We start from the raw sequence: 21,151 nt of genomic DNA on the forward strand, positions 1-21,151 counted from the left end.
GAATCCATCCCACCCTCCTTAAAACCGTGGCTTTTGTTTGGACCACAAGTGCCATGTAGGGGTGAGATGTCTTTCATTTTGCGGTGTTGAGTGTATAGATTCCCTTTTGGGGACAGAAAATAGGAAAACTGCCAGCAAGGGAGAATTCACGCTGAAATGGGAGAGTTCAGTCTCCGAGTGGACATGTGTTTTCCTGCGGGTGGTTGGTTACTTAAGGTAGAGAGTTTGTCGCATTAATAGAAGGCAGAGTCTCCTCTGTTAGGGTGGGTCACTTGCCACCCGGGAGACAGAGACATTGTCCACTATGTCCCAAACCCGAGTCAGACTTTGTTGTATGCTGTGTTTCATCCCTGGGACTGCGAACTACTAATTATATTCTCCCCATCCCTAATTCAGAATGCTTTATTCTACTGCCATCTTCCTGTCTGTACTGTTTAATTAGGTTTAATGATGACAGCTTTAATTCTGAATTTTCTCATTCAGGTTCTATTTGTAATTACTGAGGCTCTAAGAGTAGTCTGGTAAAGTTGGCAAAGAAAAATAAGGATGATTTGAGCTAAAAGGAAGCTTAGTATACAAAGTATACGTTTAATACAGATTCTTAAATCCTTTCCAGTGAGTATCCTAAGGCTTATCCTGTGTTCTAGGTAGAAAGCTTGGAGCTTCCGTGTTGGTAGGATTTTAAATGTGAAGTTTCCTCTAAATTCAAACAAACAAACAAAAAACTCCTCTCAACAAGGCTGAGTCACGCATTTGGTTAAGATTATTGCTAGCTGATTTGGTGAACCTGTGCCTGTAGAATTAAAGTACATTCTCAAGTCTTAAAGTTGGAGCCTTTTCTCCCATCTTAGAATAGTTTTAGAATATGTACCTCTGGATGTGAATATTGGCAAATTGTCATATTTTGACGGGCAATGAAAAAGTCCCAGAGAGGAGAATAAAAAAAAAAAAGCAGTGCTTCAACTTTTGTATAGGAAATTGGATTTCTAATCCTTTCCTGTCTTACAGATTTTCAGAGTCTGTGCTGGAGATAGTTGAGCAGTGTATCATTTTAGTTAATGTAGTAATTACTCCTTGGAACCTTATCTAGCATCTTTTAGCAAGGGGAATAGAAACTAACATCTAAAGTCAACAAGAAATTGGTTGATTGGTTTAGTTGCTAAGTCGTGTCCGATTCTTTTGTGACCTTGAGGACTGTAGCCTGCCAAGCTCCTCTGTCCACGGGATTTCACAGGCAAGAATACAAGAGTGGGTTGCCATTTCCTTGTCCAGGGGATATTCCCGACCCAGGGATCAAACCCCGATCTCCTAGATGGCAGGCGGATTCTTTATCACTGAGCCACCAGGGAAGCCTCAACAAGAAATTAGGTCCTAGCACTTTGCGGTGCTTTTTGGGTTTAAGGAAGGCTCGTTATTTTGGAACTTTTGAATAGCTGTAGAATTTTCTATTGTCTTCAAACAGGACATGGTATAGTGGAAAGTACACTTATCTCTGTACTTAATCCTTTTGAGAGCAAAGAATACGTACATCTAATTCTCTCATAGGTCTCAGTGTTCTGGTGCAGAATATTTCATTACCCATAGAATTTATCATTGGAGGGTTTATCAAGTATGGCGTGGGCTTTTGTTACACTTTCATTCTCTTTTAATAAAATTGTCACCACTTACACTTTGTCATATATCTCTATATGCGGAGAGAGGTGTGAGCGCTTATCGAAAAGTTTCAGTAAGTCGGGGACGTGTATGTTTCAGTTAAAATCTTGTCAATGATTTCTCTCCCTGATAAGAGGTAAATTTGTAAAGGAGGCAAATTTAGTTTGTTTTGCTAATTTGGTTTTCAATACTCATCTATTCCAGTAAGGCCTTTTCTGTTTTCGGTGTTTTCTGTCAAAACTTGCTGCTGGTATGGCTCATTTTTCTTGGACCCTGCTCTCTACCTGCCAATAATGGATTTATTTGATGACCATCCTGTGTTAACCTGTCACTGCTGCAGTCCATTTAATATGCAGATCTCCAGAAAGGGCTTACAAGGAGAGACGTTATTGCCAAGAATTTCCATTTGGCTCAGGAGATATTTTTGGTGTTGCCCTTGGTAGGGACTGCTGACTATTGTGCTGAAGACAGGACATCCAGTCTGGCTTTGGATATTTGGTGCGTTTTCTTTTATGGGGAGAGGAATGTGCTGGACTAGTAGTCAAGGTTGGTTTGGTAGTAGCTATTATGTTCTGTTAGGCAGGTAGAAGTGAAACTATTCAGAAGCAGTGATTGCTGTATTACCAAAAACCAAACAAACAAAAAATAGAAACTCTGTAGGTCTTTTGATAAATGTACAGGGACTTCCCTGGTGGCTCAGAGGGTAAAGCGTCTGCCTGCAGTGCGGGAGACCCGGGTTCGATCCCTGGGTTGGGAAGATCCCCTGGAGAAGGAAATGGCAACCCACTCCAGTACTGTTGCCTGGAAAATCCCATGGATGGAGGAGTCTGGTAGGCTACAGTCCATGGTGTCGCAAAGAGTTGGACCCGACTGAGCGACTTCACTGTCACTAGGGCAAGCAATTATTTGATGACTGCCTAGTTTTATTTGTCCTCACTTGCACATAAGATTAAGGCATTTTAGAATAACTTAAATTTATGTTAAGGAATGTAGATACAGAGCTCACCCTCCGGATCTGATTCAGAAGGTCTGAAGTTGAGTCTAGGAATCTACACTTTATTTTTAGTGTACTAAAAGTATTCACCAGGAGGGAGCTTTTGAGAACTTTACTAGATAAGCAAATTCCATATGTGTGTGTGTGTCTATTTTTAAATGCTTTCTAGTTTGTGGTATGGCCCAACGTAAATCTCCAGAGGGTGGAAAAGCATTGATATTTTGAAGCCCCAGCACTGAAAACACAATTTAAATCGTTTTATTTTTCCCAAAGCCCCTAAGAATCACTTTAATACTACATCCTGGTATGTAATCTAACAAGGGGGGCTTTCCTGTCTTTATAAAACTGTTTTTGTTTTCAGATTGGCTTCCAAGTGAAAGTATTTCCCAACTTCCAAAATGGGAAGTCAGGATAATGAATTAGATGTTCGTGAATTATAAGGCAGTATAAAATTGTGATTTCATCATTTTAATCTTACAAATAGCAGTTATCCTGTTAGGTATGTGCCTATGTGTGCTCAGTCATGTCCAGCTCTTTTAGACCTCATAGCCTGCCAGGTTTCTCTGTCCATGGGATTTCCCAGGCAGGAATACTGGAGTGGATTGCTATTTCCTACTCCAATCCTACAGGTATGCATTTGTTTTTTAAAAAAGTATTTTTTAGCATTTGTTTAAAAAAAAAAAGGTTTTTTAGCATCTATCTAAGCTCAGCTATGTGAGCTTACTGCACTGTATTCATTTGTAGTTTCTTTTGTTCTGAAATAACTTACCACATTGAGAAAAAACCTTTAAAATGGAAGATAATAGTTTACATGATAGGATATAAGTTAAATTCTGCTTTTACATTTCTGTCTTACATCTTTATTTCAGTTAAGGGAAATAGGAGTATATAGGATTTGAATATTAACATCATTTAGTAGTATAAGGTTGAGGCTGTAACTAGAAACCAGTCCAGCTGTTAACTGGAAAGCAGAGGTGGAAAAGTTCTGTACATGACAACTTCCCCAAAAAAGTATCTTAAGACAAGATAAATATCATATTTTAGAAACTATTAGAACCAGTGATTATTATTTATCTGTAGATGATTCTTGAGAACTCAACTTGAAAGAGACAGAACCAGGAAGATTGGTTATAAGGAAATTATCATATAGAGAATAAGAACAGTGATTTCTTTCTCAGGAATCAGGCAAATACCATTTTTGGAATGCCTGTTTACAAGGAGATTTTCTGCTAGGCAGTTAGCAGAAGCCCCATAGACCTGCTATCAGTTAATGCTAACCTGATCCTAAATCAAGATGGTGGAAGAATAGGACAGGGAGACCATTATGATTATACAGTAGAAATGGCAAATAGATTCAAGGGATTAGATCTAATAGACAGAGTGCCTGAAGAACTATGGACGAGGTTCGTGACCTTGTACAGGAGGCAGGGATCAAGACCATCCCCAAGGAAAAAAAGAATGCAAAAAGGCAAATGGTTGTCTGACGAGGCCTTACAAATAGCTGAGAAAAGAAGACAAGTGGAAGGCAAAGGAGAAAAGGAAAGATATAACCATCTGAATGCAGAGTTCCAAAGAATAGCAAGGAGAGAGAAGAAAGTCTTTCTCAGTGATCAGTGCAAAGAAATAAAGGAAAACCATAGAATGGGAAAGAGGAGAAGGCAATGGCAACCCACTCCAGTACTCTTGCCTGGAAAATCCCATGGATGGAGGAGCCTGGCAGGCTGCAGTTCATGGGGTCACTACGAGTCAGTTACAACTGAGCGACTTCACTTTCACTTTTCACTTTCCTGCATTGGAGAAGGAAATGGCAACCCATTCCAGTGTTCTTGCCTGGAGAATCCCAGGGACGGGGGAGCCTGGTGGGCTGCCATCTATGGGGTTGCACAGAGTCGGACACAACTGAAGCTACCTAGCAGCAGCAGCAGCAGAGATCTCTTCAAGAAAATTAGAGATACCAAGGGAACATTTCATGCAAAGATAAGCACAGTAAAGGACAGAAATGGTATGGACCTAACAGAAGCAGAAGATATTAAGAAGAGGTGGCAAGAATTCACAGAACTGTACAAAAAGATCTTAATGACCAAGATAATCACAATGGTGTGATCGCTCACCTTGAGCCAGACATCCTGGAATATGAAGTCAAGTGGGCCTTCATAGTTCATCACTATGAACAAAGCTAGTGGAGGTGATGGAATTCCAGTTGAGCTATTTCAAGTCCTAAAAGATGATGCTGTGAAAGTGCTGCAGTCAGTATGCCAGCAAATCTGGAAAACTCAGCAGTGGCCACAGGACTGGAAAAGGTCAGTTTTCATTCCAATCCCAAAGAAAGGCAATGCCAAAGAATGTTCAAACTACTGCAGAATTGCATTCATCTCACACGCTAGCCAAGTTATGTTCAAAATTATCCAAGCCAGGCTTCAACAGTACATGAACCGTGAACTTCAGAGGTTCAAGCTGGATTTAGAAAAGGCAGAGGAACCAGAGATCAAATTGCCAACATCCACTGGATCATCAAAAAAGCAAGAGAGTTCCAGAAAAACATCTACTTCTGCTTTATTGACTACACCAAAGACTTTGACTGTGTGGATCACCACAAACTGTGGAAAATTCTGAAAGAGATGGGAATACCAGACCACCAGACCTGCCTCCTGAGAAATCTGTATGTAGGTCAAGAAGCAACAGCTAGAATTGGACATGGAACAACAGACTGGTTCCAAATCGGGAAAGGAGTCATCAAGGCTGTATATTGTCACCCTGCTTATTTAACTTGTATGCAGAGTACATCATGTGAAATGCCGGGCTGGACGAAGCACAAGCTGGAATCAAGATTGCTGGGAGAAATATCAGTAACCTCAGATATGCAGATGACACCACCCATATGGCAGAAAGCGAAGAAGAAATGAAGAGACTCTTGATGAAAGTGAAAGAGGAGAGTGAAAAAGTTGGCTTAAAATTCAACATTCAGAAAACTAAGATCATGGCATCTGATCCCATTACTTCATGGCAAATAGTTGGGGAAACAATGGAAAGAGACTTTATTTTGGGGGGCTCCAAAATCACTGCAGATGGTGACTGCAGCCATGAAATTAAAAGACACTTGCTTCTTGGAAGAAAAGCGATGACCAACCTAGACAGCATATTAAAAAGCAGAGACATTACTTTGTCCAAAAAAGTCTGTCTAGTCAAGGCTGTGGTTTTTCCAGTAGTCATGGATGGATGTGAGAGTTGAAGTCTAAAGAAAGCTGACCACCGAAGAATTGATGTTTTCGAACTGTGGTGTTGGAGAAGACTCTTGAGAGTCCCTTGGACTACAAGGATATCAAACCAGTCCATCCTAAAGGAGATCAGTCCTGGGTGTTTATTGGAAGGACTGATGCTAAAGCTGAAACTCTTTGGCCACCTGATGAGAAGAACTGACTCATTTGAAAAGACCCTGATGCTGGGAAAGATTGAAGGCGGGAGGAGAAGGGGATAACAGAGGATGAGATGGTTGGATGGCATCACTGACTCGATGGACATGAGTTTGAGTAAGCTCTGGGAGTTGGTGATGGACAGGGAGGCCTGGCGTGCTGCAGTCCATGAGGTTGCAAAGAATCGGACATGACTGGGCAACTGAACTGAACCTCAATAAGAGAAAAGAAAGGGAATAGTCTAGTCTTGTTTTCATGCTAATATGAAAATAATAGAATATGGAAGTTAAAAAAGCAGTAAAACTTGGGACAGTTTTCTAATTATTAAATAAATGAATAAAGTGAATAAAGTGAAAGTTGCTCAGTTGTGTCCAACTCTTTGTGACCTCATGGACTGTAGCCCACTAGGGTCCTCTGTCCATGGAATTCTTCAGGCTGGAATACTGAAGTGGGTTGCCATTCCCTTCTCCAGGGGATCTTCCCTACCCAGGAATCAGACTCAGGTCTCTTGCATTGCAGGCAGATTGTTTACCAACTGAGCCACCAGGGAAGCTCACAAAATTCACTAGTTTTAAACAATGGTTGGAATAAGATTTTAAAAGGCTTTGTTCCTCTTTTTTTCCCTTTTGTTTTCAGGATTAGAGATGGTCTAGATAAGTGATCAGGAGAGCTCTGGTCTCAAGGTACAGGCAGAGTACTTCCTCAGGGCAAGTATTCTTAAAGAGATACTTTTTTTTTTCTTCAAGCTTTCTCTGGAGTCCAGAGAATATTGTGACCACGTTGTCAAAAATCGTATTTATCAGTGTTCGATTGTCTTTGTAACCTGTTCATATAACATTTGTCAGCAGTAAGTTTACATTTCTATTGATTAACACTCCTGTTAGGAAACAGCAGCATTCTGACCCTCTCTGTGAAAACATTAGGAGATTGAAATACAGAGAAGTCTAGCCACAATTACCCCAGAAGTTGGGATGGAGCTGGATCAAGCCTGTGGTTCTTGGCACTTGAAGTGAGGACAGTGCAGCCATATTCTGTTAATTAGTTACCTCATGTCTTGAAAACTGTAGGAGGTTGGAGCTGGAGCTAATGCTACTACACCTTTCCATAATTTTGGAGCGACCTGAGAAACAGTGTTTTTTTAATTTGAATTCCTGGATTTGTACCCTTTAAGAGTATTCACAGAAAAGTAGGAATGAAAAATGAGGAAAATTCTGGAGCCCACGGTGGTTCAGCTCCGTTTTTATCTAGCGGTTTTTATAGAGAAGGCTGCTCATTGCCCTGGTATTTCTGTGCAATAGATATGGGTTTCTGTGTCTATGAAAGAGTAGTCAGGATTCTCCTGTAACCCGATTCACTATTGTAATCTGTTTGTGATTATTCCTGGGAGTGCCTGTAAGACTCTGAATCCAAAGATCTTAAGGGGAAATCGGGATTTAGGAGAATTAGTCATGAAGATGAGCGGTATATGGAGATTTAAGGTAAGGAGGAATCGAAAAGGCAAAATGGTCAATACCTTGACCCTTGCAAGTCTTTGGCTTAGAAATGAATCTCTTCTGGAGAGTAGGACACTCTTGTGTGAGGCTGAAAGGCAAGAGTTGGGCTTGTAAAGGTGAAGCAGGTGGGTCTGGTTGGACAAAAGGAATTGAGGAGAGAGGGGATAAATGAGTTAAGGCTGGCGTTTGAGGGATGGCAAAAAAACATTTGCCATGAGTTTAATCATACTGTGTATTTTTCTAGTCAGAAAAGTCACAGTTGCTTGTAAGTTAGTGTTGTTCGCTTTCCTGAATGTTTCAGATCTCAAGAAGAAGAAACTATAAAGAAGGCTAGTGACTCATTGACCCACCATGGGATGATCATGGTGGCAGTCGCTATTCTTTATTGACTGCTTTTGACTCACCTTTGTACCGATGCTTACGGTAGAACAATGAATCAATTAAAAAAAAAAAAAATCCAACCTTCGCATCTAAAAAAGACTAGGAGGAAATCAGTTCCAAATAAAGAAAATTGAGTCTTCCAAGGGGAATTTGAAAAAACAGTGCAGAATCAAGTTCAACTGTCGAAGACCCTCTGAAGCTCTTTTCCTTAATGAATGTCATCCCAGGCTTTTCTGCCACATAGTTCAAGAGTGTGGTCATCAAAACAGAACTCCGGCCAATTGTCTGGACTTCTGTAGATGACGGGATTAGATGGTCAAGAGTCTTCTCCAGGCCTCTGTGCTATTTGGGGAGGCCAAAGCCGGTGATCTGGGAAGAAGGGTGTTTAAGGAGGTGTTCCGATGTTTCTAACAGGGGAGAGAGCTTCGTAAGCTGGGAGAACAGGAGAATGGGAAATCCAGTGAGAGAACTGGACCCCTGAGGATTGGGTGTGTTTCTTTGCTCCCTGGATCTCACAAGCAGATGATGCCTGGGCTGTGTGGCAGCCCCTTTTGTCTGTTTGCCAGATTCAACTGCCTCGGGTGTCCTTCGGTGCCATAGAGGAACTTTCTGGTGGGCAGGAAGGTTTGGGTCATGGTATTCCTCACAACTGAAATTGTTATTTTATAAGATTTAAAACAGTTGTTAGAATACTCATCACTTCAACACCATTACACCATTTCAGAGTTCTCTTTGATGGAGAAATGGAGTTTAGTGGGAGTGATTAAAGAGAGCTAAGTGTGGTTTGAAGACAAGTAGTATTACATTTGTCTGGTTTCTTCTTGTCCCATAATTGTCAAAAGGGTTAAGTAAGGCCACTGGGACTTGATGGGTATCCTGGGTATATCAAGTTGATGCCCATAAGTTTGGGCTGGTTTCCCATTATACTTTTAGCAGTAGTTTTTCTGCTTTTTAAATGCTTAGTACCTAAACCTTTTGGGCCACTGATACTGTCCTTTTAGTATGTAGATTTGATGCCTAGATTAAGAAAACAACTCAGACTGAGCATAGAGTGTTGAGTGTTTGGGGAAATAAGAAATGCATTGCCATTTAAAATAGCAACCTCACTTCGATCAGCATTCATACAGGCTTCCCAGAGACTTCGTAACTTTTTGTTTAGAGGAAGCACACAGAAGAATAATTCAATGTAGGAAGGAAGGTCTTCTTGGAAGGAAAGTTATGACCAACCTAGACAGCATATGGAAAAGCAGAGACATTACTTCCCCCACAAAGGTCCGTCTAGTCAAGGCTATGGTTTTTCCAGTATGGATGTGAGAGCTGAACTGTAAAGAAAGCTGAGTGCTGAAGAATTGATGCTTTCAAATTGTGGTGTTGGAGAAGACTCTTGAGAGCCCATTGGACTGCAAGGAGATCCAACCAGTCCATCCTAAAGGAGATCAGTCCTGGGTGTTCATTGGAAGGACTGATGTTGAAGCTGAAACTCCAATACTTTGGCCACCTGATGCAAAGAGCTGACTTAGAAAAGACCCTGATGCTGGGAAAGATTGAGGGCAGGAGGAGAAGGGGATGACAGAGGATGAGATGGTTGGACGGCATCACTGACTTGATGGACATGAGTTGGAGTAAACTCCAGGAGTTGGTGATGGTTGGGGTGGGGGGCGGAGCTTGGCGTGCTGCAGTCCATGGGGTCACAAAGACTTGGACACGACTGAGTGACTGAACTGAACTGACATGAACTGAAGCACATGTTCACTAAAGTGTGGCTAGCCTTGGGTGTGCTTGTTCATTACAGTGGGATGCTATTGAGATAAAGACTTGAAGAATTCATGCATAGAATCTTTTCTTGACAGTTAATCGAGTGACAATGACTATTGGTAGAAAAAATGTGGTTTCAGTCCCTGATTTATAATCACTATTTTTTTTTAAATAGGTTAATGAAAATCAAATTGATCCTCAGTAAGTTGTATTTTCATGGCAAAGTTTTTGCTATAGATTTGGTCCTTTCATTTACCTTGTGTTTTATCAGTCTGATGGAAAAATATTTCAGAGAAATATCAGCAAAGTAAGTATTAGTTCAAATCCATCTGAGATCATGTCTAGCAGATTTATTCACCAACTGAGGTATTCTCTAACTCACAGGCAATGTTTATAAGAACATTAGAGTTCTTATAAATTTCTTCTGCAAATCTCATGCAGTGATATGCGTTCTCTGTTAAATCACTCAGAGGTGTTTCTTATGCCTAATGCCATTTTTAAAATAAGGAATTAAATGCAGTTAATATTTTTTGAAACAACATTTAGGTAGTTGAAATTAAAAACAAGCTTTTTAACTTTAGATCTTATAAGGTTTGTGACTTTGCCTGAGAGATTAATGAACATAAATATTTAGTCATCATTGACATTTTCAATTACTTTTTATAGCTAAGTCTCTCAAAGAGGTACCTTGAGGATTGTCAAGGACTGTGGGACCTTTGTTATGAGGAAAGATTTTTAGAAACATTTTGTAAAATAAAGATTATGTTTGATTGGGGAACAAGTTTGATACAAATATAAATATTAGGATAAAATAAGTTAGCCTAGAAAACGGAGAAGGCAATGGCACCCCACTCCAGTACTCTTGCCTGGAAAATCCCATAGATGGAGGAGCCTGGTGGGCTGCAGTCCATGGGGTCGCTAAGAGTCGGACACGACTGAGCAACTTCACTTTCACTTTTCACTTTCCTGCATTGGAAAAGGAAATGGCAACCCACTCCACTGTTCTTGCCTGGAGAATCCCAGGGATGGGGGAACCTGGTGGGCTGCCATCAATGGGGTCACATAGAGTCGGACACAACTGAAGCGACTTAGCAGCAGCAGCCTAGAAAAGGAAAAGAAAATTGAAAATTAAACTAAAATAATAATATTTTTCTCCACAAGGATATTGGTTAACTTTTAAGTGACCACAATGACATATCTTTATGTGAATCTGATCATTGTCATAATAATAAATAGAAGGATAAAGGAACTAATTACTCTTCATATGCTGAACTGTTGGTCTGTGTTTTCAGTCCATGGAATATGATGTTACACTGATAACTTGATGCTTTTTGGTGTCCTCTAAGCCAGAGTTGTTTAACTAGATTATTTCCGATGTGGAACTGACAAATATTTTTGAGTGCTGGCTTTTCAGTAGAACTAAATGGTGGTTATTATAACCTTGTAAATTATTATAAATTTTCTGTTTTCTCTTGGTTGTATATTAATGGATAGCAACCAGAGAAAATAAATGCAGAAATATATAGGACAAAACCTTTGTGGAAGATGAGTGCTTTGAGCTTAATTCTGTTTTATTGAAACCAGGTAGTGATGGGCTTCAAACCTACTCAATTACTGTCTTCTCTTTTTTTGTTATTATTTTCCTTTTTAATTTCATTTTGGATTTTTTCCTGTTTACATCATGCTCACAGTTTTTCTTCATCTCTTATTTTTATCACCCAAGACTAAAAATATAACAAACCAAAATTAGTTTTCCATGTCTCCTTGCTGCGTTCTTCTACTGGGGAGTCAGGAGTGGGTCAGAGAAGACTGTGAATGTTTGAGTACAGATTTTCTTGCATACTGTTTTAAACTGCCTCAATTAACAAGTATTTTTTAAATTAGTGTTTGATACATTCCTACTTCTCTCTTTCTAAAAAGATAACCCTCTTCAAATAAATACCTTCACCGTATGCTTACTTGTTCCAAGCTTTATTCTTAAAGTTGGAGTACAACTATGAATGCAGAATGGTCTCTGCCTTTGAGGAGCTTATATTCTAGCAGAGTTAATTTTTTTTTTTTTTTAAGGTATACAGATGCACAAATCAGTACATGCCCTTCAAAAACTTTCAGACTTTGAGAAGGCCAGGTCCCATCCCACACCACTTTCCTTAGATACATTTGGTTTGTACTTTTATTTTTTCATTTTAGAGATCTCTCCGTGAATCTACCTCATTTTGTAAGACTACTGTGTAGTATGTTGTAATGATGAAGAGCAGTCAGACCGCTCCTTTTAAATCCTGGCTCCTCACTCACTAGTTCTGTGATTCTTATCTAAGGATGTTACCAAGAGGTTTTAATATCTTTAGATAAAACACTAAAATGTGTACAGTAACTCAAAACATTTTCTTATATTCACCGAAGTTTAAGATATGGGGGGTGGTTTGGCATATTCCGGGCTTCCCTGGTGGCTCAGCTGGTGAAGAATCCACCTGCAATGCGGGAGACCTGGGTTCGATCCCTTGGTAGGGAAGATCCCCTGGAGAAGGGAAAGGCTACCCACTCCAGTATTCTGGCCTGGAGAATTCCATGGACTACACAGTCCATGGGGTCGCAGAGTCCGACAAGACTGAGCGACTTTCACTTTCACTTGGCATATTCCAGCCATAGTGAGATTTTGAAAATTGGGGAACATGTATTTCTTACATCTTGTTTTAGTAACATTAAAGACTTGAGGCTACTATAGGAGAGGATTCTTTCCAATTCATATTTATTAATAATGATTACACATTTGTGACACTTTCAGGGAAGTGTTGTCTAAGAGAGAAGACCTGTTCATTTCTACATCCTGTTTAATTCTGGCTTAGGTGTGTTTTTCCGGTTCCTGCAGGCAAATGTTATACATAACACCTCATTATTCGTACAAGTAGAACTTGTTTCATTCAGTCTTAGGTGTTTTATAAATATATATATATATATATATATATATATATATATTTTTTTTTTTAATCTATTAGGTGGGGGTTGAAATAGTGAGGAATTAAAGACCAAAAGGGCATAGAGGGCATAGTGTTAGCATGAGAGTATAGGATAAGGGAACTTCATTTACTGACAGTGAAGCCTGTGTATATCATAGACGTCAGGAATGCAAACAAAGATGTCTATAGTTTAATAGGTATTTAAGTTCATACCTATGTTGTTATGTATCCTCACAGGAAGCGTACTAAGAAGCTGGTTTTACTAGTGAATTTGTATTTCTGCTAGTGACTGTGACACTTATTTTACTGTTATTTTTTTGCTAACTAAATGTAACTTGGCAGCAGCTTTTGGCTCTGAGAATCTATTTTGAATTATGGCAGTTACCTCCTTACTTCATCCCTGCCAGGAGTCTCTAGATCTGTTTTTATCTGTTTTTTCTCGTAAGGACAATATTTTGAACTTCTGAAACATAGTTTTTATCTGTTTTTTCTCGTAAGGACAATATTTTGAACTTCTGAAACATAGAAGGTAGTGATTTTCATCAAACAGCAAGGTGAACGATGTAAGGAATAATACTTAGAGTGTTTGGTGGCCACGTGAGTGGACTGCATGGGAACAGAGTGGAGGAATTCCTCACTGTGAGCTGTAATTGCCCCTGGGATGCCTCAGGGTTAAGAAGATAGCGTTTTCCCACAGGAGTAAGTTATCGGCGTCCACATTTATTCCCAGGGATGCTCACAGAAGTATAAGGTATGTTATGAAAGCAGAAATACCACTTGTCTAGGGTTCGTTTTCTCAGTGGTTCAAACCACATTTCAAGTTCTGTGTGAAGAACGTACATGCTTGTTCAGCCAGGAACCATCAGTTATGTTTAACAGATAAAAACACAGTTTTCTTGTATTTGGTTCCTACTAGAGTTTGGAGAAGGAAATGGCAACCCACTCCAGTGTTCTTGCCTGGAGAATCCCAGGGACGGGGGAGCCTGGTGGGCTGCCATCTATGGGATCACACAGAGTCAGACATGACTGAAGCGACTTAGCAGCAGCAGCAGCAGAGTTTGCATCTAATGTGGTGCTTCCTATGTATTAGTTCAGTAAATGTTAATCTGAAACTAATATTACATCAGACAACCTCTAAAACATTTAGATAAGAACTTTGCTTTGTGCTCTTTTTTCTTTTAAAAAAATTATTTTGATTGGAGGATAATTACCATATAATACTTTTGATGGTTTTTGCCATATATCAACATGAATCGGTCGTAGGTATACATGTGTCCCCCCATCCTGAGCCCCCCTCCCACCTCCACCCCGCTCTATCCCTCTGGGTTGTCCCTGTGCTCTTTTAATTTAGAGGGTTTTTAAATTTTTTTTCAAGTAACATTGAATTTCAGTGCCTCTCCTTTTTCTATAAATATCTCTATAACAGAGTAATTTCAAGTCACTTTTTTTTGAATATTCTTATCAATTTTCATTCAGCTTCCCTTACCACTGAAATGCATTTTGAGCACTTGCTGTGTTTCAGCACTTACTGTGAATGTGCTTTGTACAGGGAAGATAGTGCCAAATGAGACATGGTCTCTGTGTTTGAGGAAAGACGATGCTGAGAGGGAGCGAGTCTCTTACTCTGAAGCATTTTTAAAATCAAAATGTAAGACTGATCCAACATTTTCCTCCCTCATCCTTTTCATCTGCTGGGCCTTTCTCACAGCTGGAGAGCTGCTATGGATTTGAGACCACAGTGGTTCAGTTAAATGAGTTTCTTTTCCTGCAGGGCTGTAGGGCCTGCTGACCGACCTGCCACTGGGGTATTTTGCCCTTCGTTAGAGAGCCTCTGAAACAATTCCCAAGCCAGTTAGATTTGACTTTAAAAAAAAAAAAAAAAAAAGGAATTTCCTGGATTGGTAAGAGGCATGAACGGGTCTTGCATAAGCCTTCCTGTGACCCTCATGGAAAGAGTAAAGGAGGTGAAACCGTATCATAGCTGTCAATCTTAGAGCCATTGAGAGGTGGGGCTCTCTTAACATAATAGCTAACTGTATGAGTTAGTTACAGTATGAACTGAGATATGAAAGCATGAATTTTAGACCTGACACTAACCAATAGGAAAAAAATGTGGTTGTTTCTGTCCTGACACTAATCAAAGGAGAAAAAGAAAAAAAAAGTAGGTGACATCTTGAGAATAACAACACTTCAACATTTCCTTAGTGTCCACATAGCATCAGTTATGGTGTGTGAGCTGCAGGTATCTATTCAGTGTCTCCTTCTCCCATTTTCACCCTCTTACTCGGTATATTTATGGATGCTCATATGGAAACAGTATGCAGGCAGGGTACCACAGACGGGGTGTCTAAAGTCCCACAGACTGGGTAGCTTAGCAGAAATTTTCTGAGAGTGTGAAGGTTAGGAGTTCAAGTGGAAGGTGCTGGCGTGGTTGGTTTCTGGTGAGAGGCTCTTCCTGGCTTGCAGATAGATGCTGGCCTCCTTGCTGTGTCCTCGCGTGGCCTTTCTTCTGCACGTACAGAGGGAGCTCTGTGTCTTCCCCTTATAAGAACGCCAGTCCTTTCAGCCCTGCTCCTATGACCTCATTTCACTTTAATTACCTCCTTAAAGGCCCTATCTCCCAACACATCTCACTGGGGATCTGTGCTCCAGTATATGAAGCTGGGGACGGCGGGAGGAACTGCTCAGTCCATCACGGGCCACCTTCACTTTGGATAATCCTGTACACCATCACGTGAAGAAGACTGTGTTTTTTCACAGGGACAAATTATTAAAGGCTACATTCCTACCTGAGGATGCTCAAATGAGCATATGTAGTTAAATTCAAGATTTTTTTTTTTTTTGAACCCAGGAATCCAGGGTAGTCTAAAACCCCATGTCCCTTCCTGCCCTCCTTTGGAGTGATTCAGACCTTCTGCACTTTCCTTACTGTATGTGTTTACTCCGTGTGCTTTTTCCAGCAGTATACTGAGACTTGCATGCTTGAAGATGCAAGATGTCTGAAGAGTTTGGGGATTTTTTTCTTCATCTTTGAAGGCAGTGTTACTCTTCTTAAACTTTTTAGTCTAGGACCCCTTTTATACTCTAAAAAATTATTGTGGACCCCTAAGAGCTTTTGTTTATGTGGATTATATCTCTCAATACTCACTGTGTTAGAGATTAACACTGAAAGATTTTTTAAAAAATATTAATATTTTTCATAATGACAACGAAAACCTTTTACATATTAACATAAACAACATATTTAATTTCCCAAAACAGAAATATTAGTGAGAGGCATTATTTTGCATTGTTGCAATTTTTTTTAATGTCTGCCAGAATAGAATACAACTGGATTTTTAGATTTGCTTCTGTGTTCAGTGTGTTATATAAAGTGTCATATAGGCTAGGGAAATCTCCATGGTACACTCATGAGAGAATGAGTGTGAAAACTGAAATAACATTTGATTATGAAAATAGTTTTACCCTTGAAGACCTGCTGAGAGAGTATCAGAAATTCCCAGTGGTACCCGTACTGCATCTCGAGAACTGTTACTCTGCACGTTAAACCTGTCTTCGGTAGAGACTGGAGAGGAATATCTTAGGAATACCTTTTATACAAGGTAGAAAGTGGAGCCGTTGGAATTGGGTAGCGAGTTTCTGAAGCAAGATCTAGGTCACAGGAGAAGGAAATGGCCTAGCCAGGCATATCTGACAAACCACACATCAGATGCCTTTGTTATCTGAATATTCTACAGTCATTTATTTCATCTCTGGATAGTTGTAAGCTCGGGAAGACAGAATTATTTAAAATTCTTAAATTAGCTTTAAAAATAATTACTGATTTTTTAATCTGTTCTGTGTTTATACCTGAAAGGTTTTCTTCTTTATTATTAAAAAATAAAAACGACTTTATCGTTATTTTTTGACAGTTGCCAAACTGTGATGTTCTACTTGCAGCAGTCATTTTACACATATTAGTTCCTGCCAGGCCTATTTACTGAAGTATAGTTGGTTTACAATATTGTATGCAGCAAAGTGATTACGTTATGTATGTATACATCCGTTCAGTTCAGTTCAGTCGCTCAGTCGTGTCTGACTCTTTGTGACCCCATGAACCGCAGCACGCCAGGCCATCCTGTCCATTACCAACTCCCAGAGTCCACCCAAACCCATGTCCATTGAGTCGGTGATGCCATCCAACCGTCTCATCCTCTGTTGTCCCCTTCTCCTCCAGCCCCCAATCCCTCCCAGCATCAGGGTCTTTTCAAATGAGTCAGCTCTTCGCATGAGGTGGCCAAAGTATTGGAGTTTCAGCTTCAACATCAGTCCTTCCATTGAACACCCAGGACTGATCTCCTTAAGGATGGACTGGTTGGATCTCCTTGCAGTCCAAGGGACTCTCAAGAGTCTTCTCCAACACCACAGTTCAAAAGCATCAATTCTTCAGCACTCCGCTTTCTTTATAGTCCAACTCTCACATCCATACATGACCACTGGAAAAACCATAACCTTGACTAGATGGACCTTTGTTGGCAAAGTAATGTCTCTGCTTTTTAATGTGCTGTCCAGGTTGGTCATAACTTTCCTTCCAAGGAGCAGGCATCTTTTAATATGTATACATACACACGTATATACACATTTCTGATTATTTTCTATTATAGGTTATTATAAGATACCAAGTATCGTTCCCTGTGCCATGCAGTAAATCCTGTAGTTTATCTGTGTTATGTAGTCATGTATGTCTCTTAATCCCATACTCCTAATTTATCCCTGTTCCCATCCTCCCTTTTCCTTTTCAGTAATCATAAATTTGTCTCCTATGTCTGTGAGTCTGTTTCCGATTTGTAAATAGATTCATTTGTGTTATTTTTTAGATTCCACATGTGAATGATATGTAATACGTGTCTTTCACTGTCTGACTTACTTCACTAAGTATGATGTTCTTCAGACCCACTCATGTTGCTGCAAATGGCAATATTTCATTCTTTTTTATGACTAAGTAATATATATATATGTGTGTGTGTATCCACCACATCTTCTTAAACTAGTTGTATGTTGATGGGCACTCGGGGTTTTAACAAGCTCTTTCCCAAAACCCTCTGCCTCCAACATTCAATAATATGGGTATATCATTTATCTTCTGAGTCCTTTGGTGAATTCTTAGACTTACTTTAATTTTGATGAACTAAAGGCCTATAAGTTTATAAGTTCAATTATTTTTTTTCTACTTGTCCTGATCTATTGAATAATAGAAAATCCTTTGTCCCATGCCTGTCCTGCTATAAAATGATCTAGACCTTTAAGAGAACTAGAATCAACCCTCTTTTCCCCTCTGGGTTCTTTGGGGCTGTGAATGACTGGGATTGATCTACTTAAATTGTCTTGCCCTTCAAAAAATATCTGCACGCCTATGTTCACAGCAGCATTATTTATAATTGTGAAGACGCGAAAAACACCCTAAATGTTCTTCTGTGGATGAATGGATAAAGAAGTTGTGGAGTGTGTGTGTGTGTGTGTGTGCACATGTATGTATGTATATATGCATATAATATATGTACCTATATGTATGTGTGTATACGCACACACACAATGGAATATTATTCAGCCATAAAAAGAGGACATCCTACAATTTGCAACAACATGAATGGACCTAGAGGCTAGGTGAAAGAAGTCAGAGAAAGACATATTTTGTATGATCTCACTTATATATGGAATCTTTAAAAAAAAAAACAACAAAAACCCGTGCACAAACACACATCAAACTCAAAGAGATCAGATTTGTGGTTATCAGAGGTGAGGGTTTCGGAGGGGAAGTTGGAGAAAGTGGACAAAAGATACAAACTTCCGTTTGTAAGGTAAATAAGTACTGTGGGTGTAATGTGCAACGTGATGACTGTAGTTAAGACTGCTATATGATTGGAAAGTTGTTGAGAGAGTAGATCCTATGAGTTGCTCGTCACGAGACATATTTTTCTTTTTTTAAAATTACATCTACATGAGATGATGGATGTTAACTAAACCTATCGTGGTAATCATTTCACAATATGTGTAAATCAAAACATCATACTATACACCTTAAATTTATACAGTGATGTATGCCAGTTATTTCTTAATAAAACCCATGGGTGGGTAGGGGGGGAGAAACTGTCTTCTCTTGCCCTACTCCACAAATAAGACATATGATGAACTGTGATGAGATGTAAACAGGTACACGCTGGCATCTACATGTTGAGTTAAGCCAAGTGAACTAGAGTTCTGTGAAAGATCCCTCACCTACTCATTCAAAGTACCTTGAAATACTTACTAACATTATAGAGAATTTAGCCCATCACTGTGTTGGTGTTTATAGTGTCAGGAGTATTTTTTAACAGAAGACCTTCATGGTTCCTTTGGGTAAGTGGACAAGAAATAATTGTGGAACAAAGGCTGAGAGTGTGCAGTAATTGTTCAAGTGAATAGCCTCTCAGATTGGTCTTTGTGTGATTAAAATCAGAGTACTGTAATGGTGCATATTCCTGATACTTGCTGTTATATTTTTTAAACTTAGAGTCAAAGCCAAACAAAATACTCCCTTCCTTCCTAGGCAACCACTAATCTGTTTTCTCTCATTATAGATTAATTTACATTTTCTAGAATTTTATATAAATGGAATTATACAGATTTTACATAAATGAAATCATGCACTGTTGTTTAGCCTGGGTTCTTTCACTCAGCGTAATTGTTTTGAGACTCATCCAAGTAATATCAGTAGTTCCCTTTTATTTATTTTTGCCTTTTTTTATTCATTTTTTATTCCATTTTATGGATATACTATAACTTGTTTATCCATTCAGGTCTTAATGGACATTTGTTTCCAGTTCGGGGTTAATATAAGTCTCCCTTGATTTCTGAAATAAAAGTCTTCATGTAGGCATTTGTTGTTTCTCTTGGGTAAATACTTAGGATTTGATTGGTTGGGTCTTCTGGTTGCTGTATGTTTCAACTTTTTAAGAAACTGCCAACAAGTTTCCAAACTGGTTTTACCACTTCACATTTCCATCAGCAGTGTATGATAATGCTTATTCTTCACATCCTTGCCAAAATTTAGTGTGATTAACCTTTTTAATTTAGCCAATCCGATCAGTATGTAGTGATATATCTGTGGTTTTAATTGGCCTTCCCTGGTGACTACTGATGGCATGAAGTTCAGCATGTTTGCATTTTTTTTTTTTTTTTTTGCCATTAGTTCATCTTCTTTTGTGAGGTGACTGTTCAGATCTTTTGCCCACTATTTTGAATTGTAAGAGTTCTGTATGTCTTTTGGATACTAATATATTTGTGTAATATATGTAACATGTGTTATCATATATATTGCACAAACATATATAATGGTTCCATGTATATAAAAACACTAAAGACTATTGTTTTCTGGTCTTCACTGTTAAGAAATCCACTGTATTTGAATTGTTGTGACTCTGTGTGTAAGATTGTATTTGAATTGTTGTGACTCTGTGTGTAAGATGGAGAAGGCAATGGCAACCCACTCCAGTATTCTTGCCTGGAGAATCCCAGGGACGGGGGAGCCTGGTAGGCTGCAGTCCATGGGGTCGCAAAGAGTCGGACACGACTGAGCGACTTCACTCTCACTTTTCACTTTCATGCATTGGAGAAGGCAATGGCAACCCACTCCAGTACTCTTGCCTGGAGAATCCCAGGGACGGGGGAGCCTGGTGTAACATGTAGCTTTTTATTTTCCAGCTAGTTTCAGGTTTTCCTTCACTTTTGGTTCTAGCAGTTTGTTTCTTCGCTTGGTTTTCTTTGGACTAAATATTTTTTGATGTTCATTGAACTTCTTGAGTCTGTAAATTTGTGTCTTTTACCATATTTACAAAGTTTTGGGCTGTGGTTTCTTTGGATAATTGTTTTGCCCAGGTTTTTTTTTTTTTTCCCCTGTAATTCTGGGACTCCAATTACATACGTGTTGTTAGTTCTTTTGTGCCTTTGAGGCACTCCTCACTTTTTTTTTTCTCAATTCTTCTTCTTCTGTTTCAGATTGAATGATTTCTGTTTACCTTTAAGAAATGTTTGTTGTCTGATATGAGAATCATAATGAATATTGACCTTCAGCTGAACTTTTAATCCCCTAAAAAATAGCTGGAGTAAACAGCTACAGTGAAACTTGGTTCAGTGAATAAAACTAAAATATAGGTTTAAAAAATATCCATTAGAGTATGATTTGTTGTAAACTGTTGTTAATTGAAATGCGTTTTTGAGCAAATTGGCCAAATTATGCAGATAATATTGGTATGCAGGTATTATTTCCTATAAAGGTACTTTTATCATCCAGGACACTGAGTTCTATTTCCCATCAAGCTTCAGTGCAGTCATTTTCCCCCAAGGATGACCATATGTTGCGTCTGGTCTTTGTAAGAGGACCAGAAAGTAGCAAAATGTATTAGAAATATTTGATCAAAAATTTTTAAAAAATTTTAGTAACGTTTCATCACTTAGCCAGAAAAAGTGTGTATTAGTAATTATAGATTCTCT

General features: G+C 39.2%; 1 protein-coding gene across 1 annotated transcript in view; it reads left to right on the plus strand.

Moving 5' to 3' along the window:
• LNPEP (leucyl and cystinyl aminopeptidase) overlaps positions 1-21,151 on the plus strand; it is a 102,569-nt gene that overhangs the window by 1,030 nt on the left and 80,388 nt on the right. The window lies entirely within an intron of this gene.

Source organism: Bos indicus, chromosome 7 (assembly GCF_029378745.1).
Source record: "Bos indicus isolate NIAB-ARS_2022 breed Sahiwal x Tharparkar chromosome 7, NIAB-ARS_B.indTharparkar_mat_pri_1.0, whole genome shotgun sequence".
In the NCBI taxonomy this organism is placed as follows: Eukaryota; Metazoa; Chordata; class Mammalia; order Artiodactyla; family Bovidae; genus Bos; species Bos indicus.